The sequence below is a fragment of the Nyctereutes procyonoides genome, unplaced genomic scaffold (assembly GCF_905146905.1).
Source record: "Nyctereutes procyonoides isolate TBG_1078 unplaced genomic scaffold, NYPRO_anot_genome, whole genome shotgun sequence".
Taxonomy (NCBI): Eukaryota; Metazoa; Chordata; class Mammalia; order Carnivora; family Canidae; genus Nyctereutes; species Nyctereutes procyonoides.
Window position 1 is genome coordinate 53756318 of NW_026575131.1, and position 7745 is coordinate 53764062.

The window sequence follows — 7745 nt, forward strand, 5'->3', positions numbered from 1 at the left end:
CCACATATTTCTTTCAAAACATTTGTAATGGTTAATTTTAAATGTCAACTTGGCTAGATCACAGGACACAGATATTTGGTCACACATAAGTCTAAATGCTGATATAAAGGTATTTTTTTTAAGATGAATAATATTTAAATTAGTAGCAGAGAGGTGGGAGCAAATGCCGTGCCTCAAGTCTGACCAGCTTGTGAAGTCAGCAGGATGAATGTGGGGGTGACACACAGCGAAGTAAACCCCAACACTCGAGTGATGAATAGCCGGGGCATCTGGCTGGCCTACATCATCTTGGTAGGACGTGAAGCATCCCCTTCTTCAGCAGACCTGTTGTCTGGACCCTGAACAACGTCCTCCATAACTTGGCTACATATGTCTTCTTACATACAGTGAAAGGGACACCCTTTGAGACCCCTGACCAAGGAAAGGCTCGGCCATTGACCCACTGGGAACAGATGGACTACAGGCTCCAATTTATCTCTTCCTGCAATTCCTCAGCATCTCTCCTATTGTACTCTACCTCCTGGCCAGCTTCTACACCAAGTATGATGCTACTCACTTCCCCATCAACACAACCTCATTGCTTAGTGTGCTGCTGCCTAAGTTACCCCAATTCCATGGGGTTCATCTCTTTGGCATCAACAAATACTGAGGGATAGGGCAGGGGATAACACTGGACCAAAGGGCTAGAACATCCTTTCCTTCTCCATATTGTTTTCTGTATCTTGAAAGCCTGAGAACTAGATAACCTTTCCCAAACTCCAGGAAGAGAACAGGTTGGAAAATGGGGCTCCCTGGGCCCAGCCCTAAGAGCAGATTTTTTTTGAATCAGGAAAGGTGGGAAAGATAAGGGCTAAATCACTCTCCCTCACAGCAGGAAGCCATGTTTGAACATCTTGTTTGGTAACTGAGCAGCTTGTTTCGTGATTAAGTTTTTCTAGATATTCTACCCACACCACTCTCCAGCTCTGTTTTGCTGTGTATTTTCCTTATAATAAAGATACTTTTTTTTCAAAAAAAAATTAGTAGCAGACTTTGATTAAAGTGTATTAATAAATGTGGGTGGGTCTTATCCAATCAGTTGAAGGTCTTTTTTTTTTTTTCAGTTGAAGGTCTTAAGAGAGAAAGACTGAGGTCCCCTGGAGGAAGAGGGAATTGTGCCTCAGGAATGCCTTCAGATTTAAGACTGCAACTTCAACTCTTCCCTGGGCCTCCGGCCTGCCGATCTCCCCTGTAGATCAGACTTGCAAGATCCCACAATTGTGTTAGCCAATTCCTCAAAATAAATCTCTCTGCACATATATGTACATCTTATTGGTTCTGTTTCCCTGGAGAACCCTGACTAATATAGCATTTATACCATCTTTAGTTATTACGTTTAGGGATAATCTAGGAGGGAGACTTTATTTTCCATAAAGATCCAGAGAGTAAATATTCTAGGCTTCATGGGCCAAATGGTCTCTGTCACAGCTACTCATCTCCACTACCTGCAACACAAAATCTACTATAGACAGTACATAAGCAAATCATCATGGCCATGTTGCAATAAGACGTCACTTGCAAAAACGTGATGGGCTCTACAGCTTGCTGATCCCCAATCTAGAATATAAGCAGAACCCAAGACCCTCTTCCTTACCTGGTATCCCCAGCCCTTAGAAACATGCTGCCACATTAAATACCTCCAGTAAATATTTGTTGAATAAACAAATGAGCAAATGAAAAAGTGTTGTCTAATCTTATTCTGCTAAATCAATTCTTTGCACTCTAATGACTTTGAACTTTATTCAGCAACGATATTTAATCTTTAAGCTTTAATATCTCTCTGAGTTTGATAATGGAGGGTTTTACTCAAGTTTGAGGGAGTGTTCATGTTCATATAGATTTTATTATCCATGTATTTAAATATAATTAATCTAAAATTTGTTAAGGCCTTTCTAGGGAAATGATTCAGACTTACTCCGGAGTCTTTTGTTTGTTCTATTCTTCATCTTCTTCTTCTTTTTTTTTTTTTAGATTTTATTTATTTATCCATAAGAGACACATAGAGAAGGCAGAGACACAGGTAGAGGGAGAAGCAGGTTCCTCGCAGGGAGCCCGATGTGGGACTCAATCCTGGAACCCCGGATCACACCCTGAGCCAAAGACAGATGCTCAACCACTGAGCCACCCAGGCATCCCAGATCTGCTTCTGCATTTTTTAAAAAGATTTTATTTATTTATTCATGAAAGACACACAGAGAGACAGAGACATAGGTAGAGGGAGATGCAGGCTCCATGCAGGGAGCCCGATGTGGGACTCGATCCCAGTACTCCGGGATCACGCCTTGAACCAAAGGCAGACAGTCGCTGAGCCACCCAGGAGTCCCCCAGTTCTGCTTCTTTGGATGTTGATTATTTCCTGCTGATGTGGAGTTCGAGATGTCTCTCCCATGGTTTGGATTTTGGTCCTGTGCCTGGTGAGCCTTCGCTGCGAGTCTGAAAATTCCAATTCTCCCTGCGGCATCCAGCTGGCTCAGTCAGTGGAACATGTGACTCTTGATCTCAGAGTCATGAATTTGAGGCCTTTGGGGGGTGGGGGGAGTAATGATTACTTTAAAAAAATAAATAAACTTTAAAAAAAATAGAAATTTTCAATTCTGCCTATTCTGTTTACTATAACTTGACTCAGGAGAGGAAGGCTGGTAACTCAATATATTATATTCCCTGATTTAGCCCAAGGGCAAACTATACCATTGGGTTTGTTCAGTATGTGGATCAGAATAGAGGGTAAAGCTAACTCAGCTAGCTCCCATGTCCATCTGTCTGTCTATCTGTCTGCATGCTTTCTTTCTTTCCTTCTTTCTTTCCCTCTTTTTTCTCCTTCTCTCTTTCTTGAGTATAGTTGACAGCGTTATGTGGGTTTCAGATGTACAGCACAGTGATTCAACAAGCCTATACATTATGCTCCGCTCAGCACAAATGTAGCCATCGCCTGTCACCATACAGCGTCGTTACAATACCATTGACTATATTCCTTATGCTGTGCCTTCCATTCCGACAATTTATACATTCCATAACTAGAAGCCTGTATCTCCCACTCCTCTTCCCCCCATTTTGCCCACCCTCCCACCCTTTTATGTTTCTTTCTAAGTAAGCACCTTGATAAATACCCCCAAAACTTCCTATTTCTTGAATCTACTCACACCACATTTGGAATTTCCTAGAACTGCCCAGTCTTTGAGGTTTTGGTTTCCTCCGGTTTTGTTTCTTAATAATCCTAATCTTGTCTGACTCATCTTAAATAAATAACTTGTAATTTGTACTCCCATACAAGGGCATGGGGAGAGCAAATGGTAAATGGTAAAGCAAATGAGACAAAATGTTGCCTTCGAATAAAGGATATATGAGTGTTCTTTGTACCCTTTTTATTCATGTCACTTTTCTTGAGATTCAAAATTATTGCCAAATAATTTTATAAAGAAGCTACCTGCAGAGGCAATCTCAGAGTCTCCACTTGTCACTAATTTCTCAGGCCACTCTGATGCAACTTGACTCATTCATGCCCCTGATAACAGTTAACCACTCATGATTCTGATGATCCAAAATCTTGTGAATATTTTTGATTCCCATCTTAACTGACTCTCCGCAGTATCATATATCATTGACCACTACTTCCTCTCTGAAATGGATTCCTTGGGATCTTGATTTTCCTCCTTCCTGTTTTGCTGTTCCTTCTTAGGCTTTTGGGCGCACCTGACTTCCTACTGAACCATTATATATTGAATTTCCTCAGCACTTGATCTTAGACCCTCTTTTCTGCTGCCTCTTCGCATGTTATTCTAAGAAATCCCATCCTCTCCGCAAACATCCTTTTATAAATATACCAACAACTCTTACAATTCCATCCCAGCCATAGAGCTTGCATGGCCACAGAATCAACTCAATACTCCCATATGGCCACTTCGGAGGCACCTGGAAATTTCGCACCTCCCAAAGTGACCCATGAGCTTCCAGGGTCTCCAAATTCCTAAGTGCTTCTATCTATCCAGTTGCATGAGTCAAAAGTCTTGGTTTCTCTATCTCCTCTGTTTCACCCATATTCAATGCTTAGCCAACTCCTGTTCTTTTTATTGTCTACCTCTTGTATATATAAATTGCCTCTGCATCTTCAAATCTATTACTCCATCCCAAACATCCTCTCAGTGAGTAATTCCATGAGCCTCCTGTCCCTGCTTGCACATGCTCGCTCTCTCTCTTTCTCTCTCTCAAATAAATAAATCTTTTTTAAAAATACTGTGTTGTGCACTTAAAATGTCATCTACCCATGAGAGGGTAGATCTTACATTAAGTATTCTTAGTGCCATTTTAAAAATGCCCTGCAGACCCATCTCTCCACTCATTCCTCACCATACTGCTCCCAGCGCCCACACATAGGCACATGAGAAACTGGTGCAAGGCTTCGGGCTATTCCACTCTGCTTCCACCACTGGAGACTCATCGGACAGCACTTCTGGAGTGGGGTGGGGTGTGAGATCTCTATTCAGTGGCCTGACTCATTCTCATCTTGGGTAGTAAGAGTTTCCTAGACACACTGAGCCAGAGCCTGTGGAATGCAAGAGAGGGACAAGAAACAGCTTCGGGTCTTCATAGAGAGATTGGTAATCTGGCTTGAAAAGTCTGAGGAAAAAAAAAAAGAAAGAAAGAAAAGTCTGAGAAAGCTCAGATAAGAAATTTCCCTCTCCAAGGAGTACTCACACTGCGGTGGTGTGAGTGAGCCATCACACTTTGTAACATCCCACTTCTTGAAAAACGGTCTCGATTCACATCCCAGTCCCTCATACAATCCCAGTCCCTGATCCCAAACCCTAGACACCAAATATGTTTTGGAATCCAGAACTGACACTGATAATATGATATATATGTCTTTGACCTCATCCCCAACACAGGCTCCTAAACCCTAGCAAATTCCTAAATGATAAGAACACTAGGAGCATCTTTTGTTCTAAAGAGGCGGCTCTGGGTGGGCTCCTGGATGATTCCTGGGTGAGGGCTGGTCACCAAAAAGACCAAGCCATGATTAGAAACTTGTAATTTTTGGCCCCACACCCATCTTCCGGACAGGGAAGAGAGGCTTAGAAACAGAGTTTATGGTTAATCATGCCTACGTGAGGAAGCGTCCATAACATCCCAACAGTAGAGGTTTCGGGGAGTTTCCAGGTTGGTGAACACAACCAAACAAGGAGGGTGACACATCCCAGCTCCACAGGGACAGAAGCTCCTGCAGTCAGGGTCTTTCCAGGCCTCTTTATCTGGTGCTATTCTGCATCCTTACCATAAATTGGTTTCTCTGAATTCTGTGAGTGGCTCTAGCAAATTAATCAAACCCAAGGAAGAAATCATTCCAACCCACAACCTAGAGCTGGTTTGTCAGAAGTGCAGGTAACAACTGAGATTTGTGACTGGCATTTGAAGTGGGGAATGGAGGAGACAGTCTTGTGGGAACTGAGCATTTAACTATGGGATCTGGGCAGACCCGGTGGCCCTGTGGTTTAGTGCCGCCTTTGGCCTGGGGTGTGATCCTGGAGACCCAGGATCAAGTCCCACATCAGGCTTCCTGCATGGAGCCTGCTTCTCCCTCTGCCCGTGTCTCTGCCTCTCTCTCTCTCTCTCTCTCTCTCTCTCTGTGTGTGTGTGTGTGTGTGTGTATGTGTGTGTGTGTGTGATGAATAAATAAATAAAATCTTTAAAAAAAATAACTATGGGATCTGATGCTATCTCTGGGTAGATAGTGTCAGAGTTGAGTTGGATTCTTGGACACCTTGCTGGTGGCCGAGAATTGCTTATTGGTGTCAGGAAATAGCTCCACAGATTTGGTGATCAGAAGAGACAGAAGTTAAGTGTTTTGGGGTGCCTGGGTGGCTCAGTCAGTTAAGCGTCTGCCTTCATCTCATGTCATGATCTCAGGGTCCTAGGATAGAGCCCTGCATCCGGCTCCCTGCCCATCGGGGAGTCTGCTTCTCCCTCTCTTTCTGCCTGCCGCTCACCCTGCTTGTGCTCTTTCTCTCTCTGTCAAATAAATATATAAAAGGTAAAAAAATGTTAATTATTTTGTGCGGATAATAAAGCAGACTCATGTACCATATCTATCACCTCTATATATCGCATCATATATATGTATTAAATGGTACTCATACTAGATTACACATTTATTACTCCCCACCGGGGGCTGCTGGGACAGCATCCAATAATCAAGCATATCAACATCCCTATTATGTGCATATCTGAGCTAAGGAATGAATACAAACCATAAACACCTGCACATGGGTTCAGCCCATTTGGGCTGCTAAAGGAGCCGGGGACATTTTTCTTTTGGAGGATTTTATGGCTGTAGATTCAGGATTATGAATTATGATTTCTTTATAACACTACATCTTTCCAAAATTGCCTTTGTAATTCCCATCATGGCAAGAGTGTCTTTATGACATCACAGATGTGTCATTGTAACCCTTCTCTTGTGAATTGTTGTGTCTTTGTCACATGTCCATGGGACACTATAGAAGTCTAAGTGCGTGTTGGTATGAACTGTTCTGAGTGCTTGCTGAGAGCCTGGCACTGTGGCACATTTATACACGAGCATGTATTAAATGCATCAATTCCTATAACCATCTGTACTGGTCTAGGACTGTCATAACAAAGAACCACAGACTGGGTTCCTTAAACAAGATGACTATTCTCTCACAGTTTTGGAGGCCAGGAGTCCAAAATCAGTGTTGTCAAGATTGGTTCTTTCTGAGGCTGCAAGGGAGAGGTCTGTTCCAGGTCTGATATTCCTTGGTTCTTAGATACCCATCTTTATGATCACATGGCATTTTCTGTGTGTGCGTGCACACACATCTATCTCCAAATTTCCCTTCTTACAAGGACACCAATTGTATAGGATTAGGGCCCAGCCTAATGACCTCACTTTAACACAATTACTTCTGTAAAGACTCTGTCTTCAAATACAGTCACATTCTGAGGTCCTGGGGGTTAGGGCTTCCTTATATGAATCTGGAGGGCACACAATGCAGCCAAAACTTTTCACCCTGGCCCAATCAGCGCCATTCTATGAGGTCGCTTGGAAGTGACCAGGGTTGCAAGAAAACTGGCTCTACAAACACAGTGTCGACCACTCTGTTATTGGCTGTGTGACCTTAGGCTAAAGTCCCTGGGCCTTAGTTTCTTTGCCTGTAAAATGGGAATGAAAATAAAATCATACCTTCCTGTTGAAGTCTTTGCAAGGCAATTAGTTAGTACTTGGGACCAGTAAGCATTAATAAATGTCATCTATAGTTCTTGTCACTGTTGCAGAATTCTATCCGTATACCTTGGGTCTTGGTAATATCCTACAACATTATGGGGCCCAAGTATCCTTGCTGTGGGCCACTCCCAAACCCAAATAATCCAGGAAGCAGGACAGACTCTCAGATCCCAAAACTACCAAGAAAGTCACTGACAGCCTTGAGGGCCTGCATCCTCGAGCAGCATGGAACAGAACCCATCTCAGAAGGAAATTCATGGAAGGACACTCATGGCTCTCAAGAGTAGATACTAAATGTACTGAGTTGAATAGTGTCCCCCCCACCAGGCAAAGCAAAAAAAAAAAAAAAAATCTTCATGTCCTTCCTGGAACCTCGGAATATAGCCTTATTTGGAAATAGGGTCTTTGCAGATGTAAGTAGCTAAGATGATGTTATACAGGACTAGTGTGAGCCCTACATCCAATATGA

General features: G+C 42.9%; 1 pseudogene; it reads left to right on the top strand.

Moving 5' to 3' along the window:
• Positions 1–204: 204 nt before the first annotated feature.
• Positions 205–649, top strand: LOC129522513 (ORM1-like protein 2; annotated as a pseudogene).
• Positions 650–7745: the final 7096 nt, after the last annotated feature.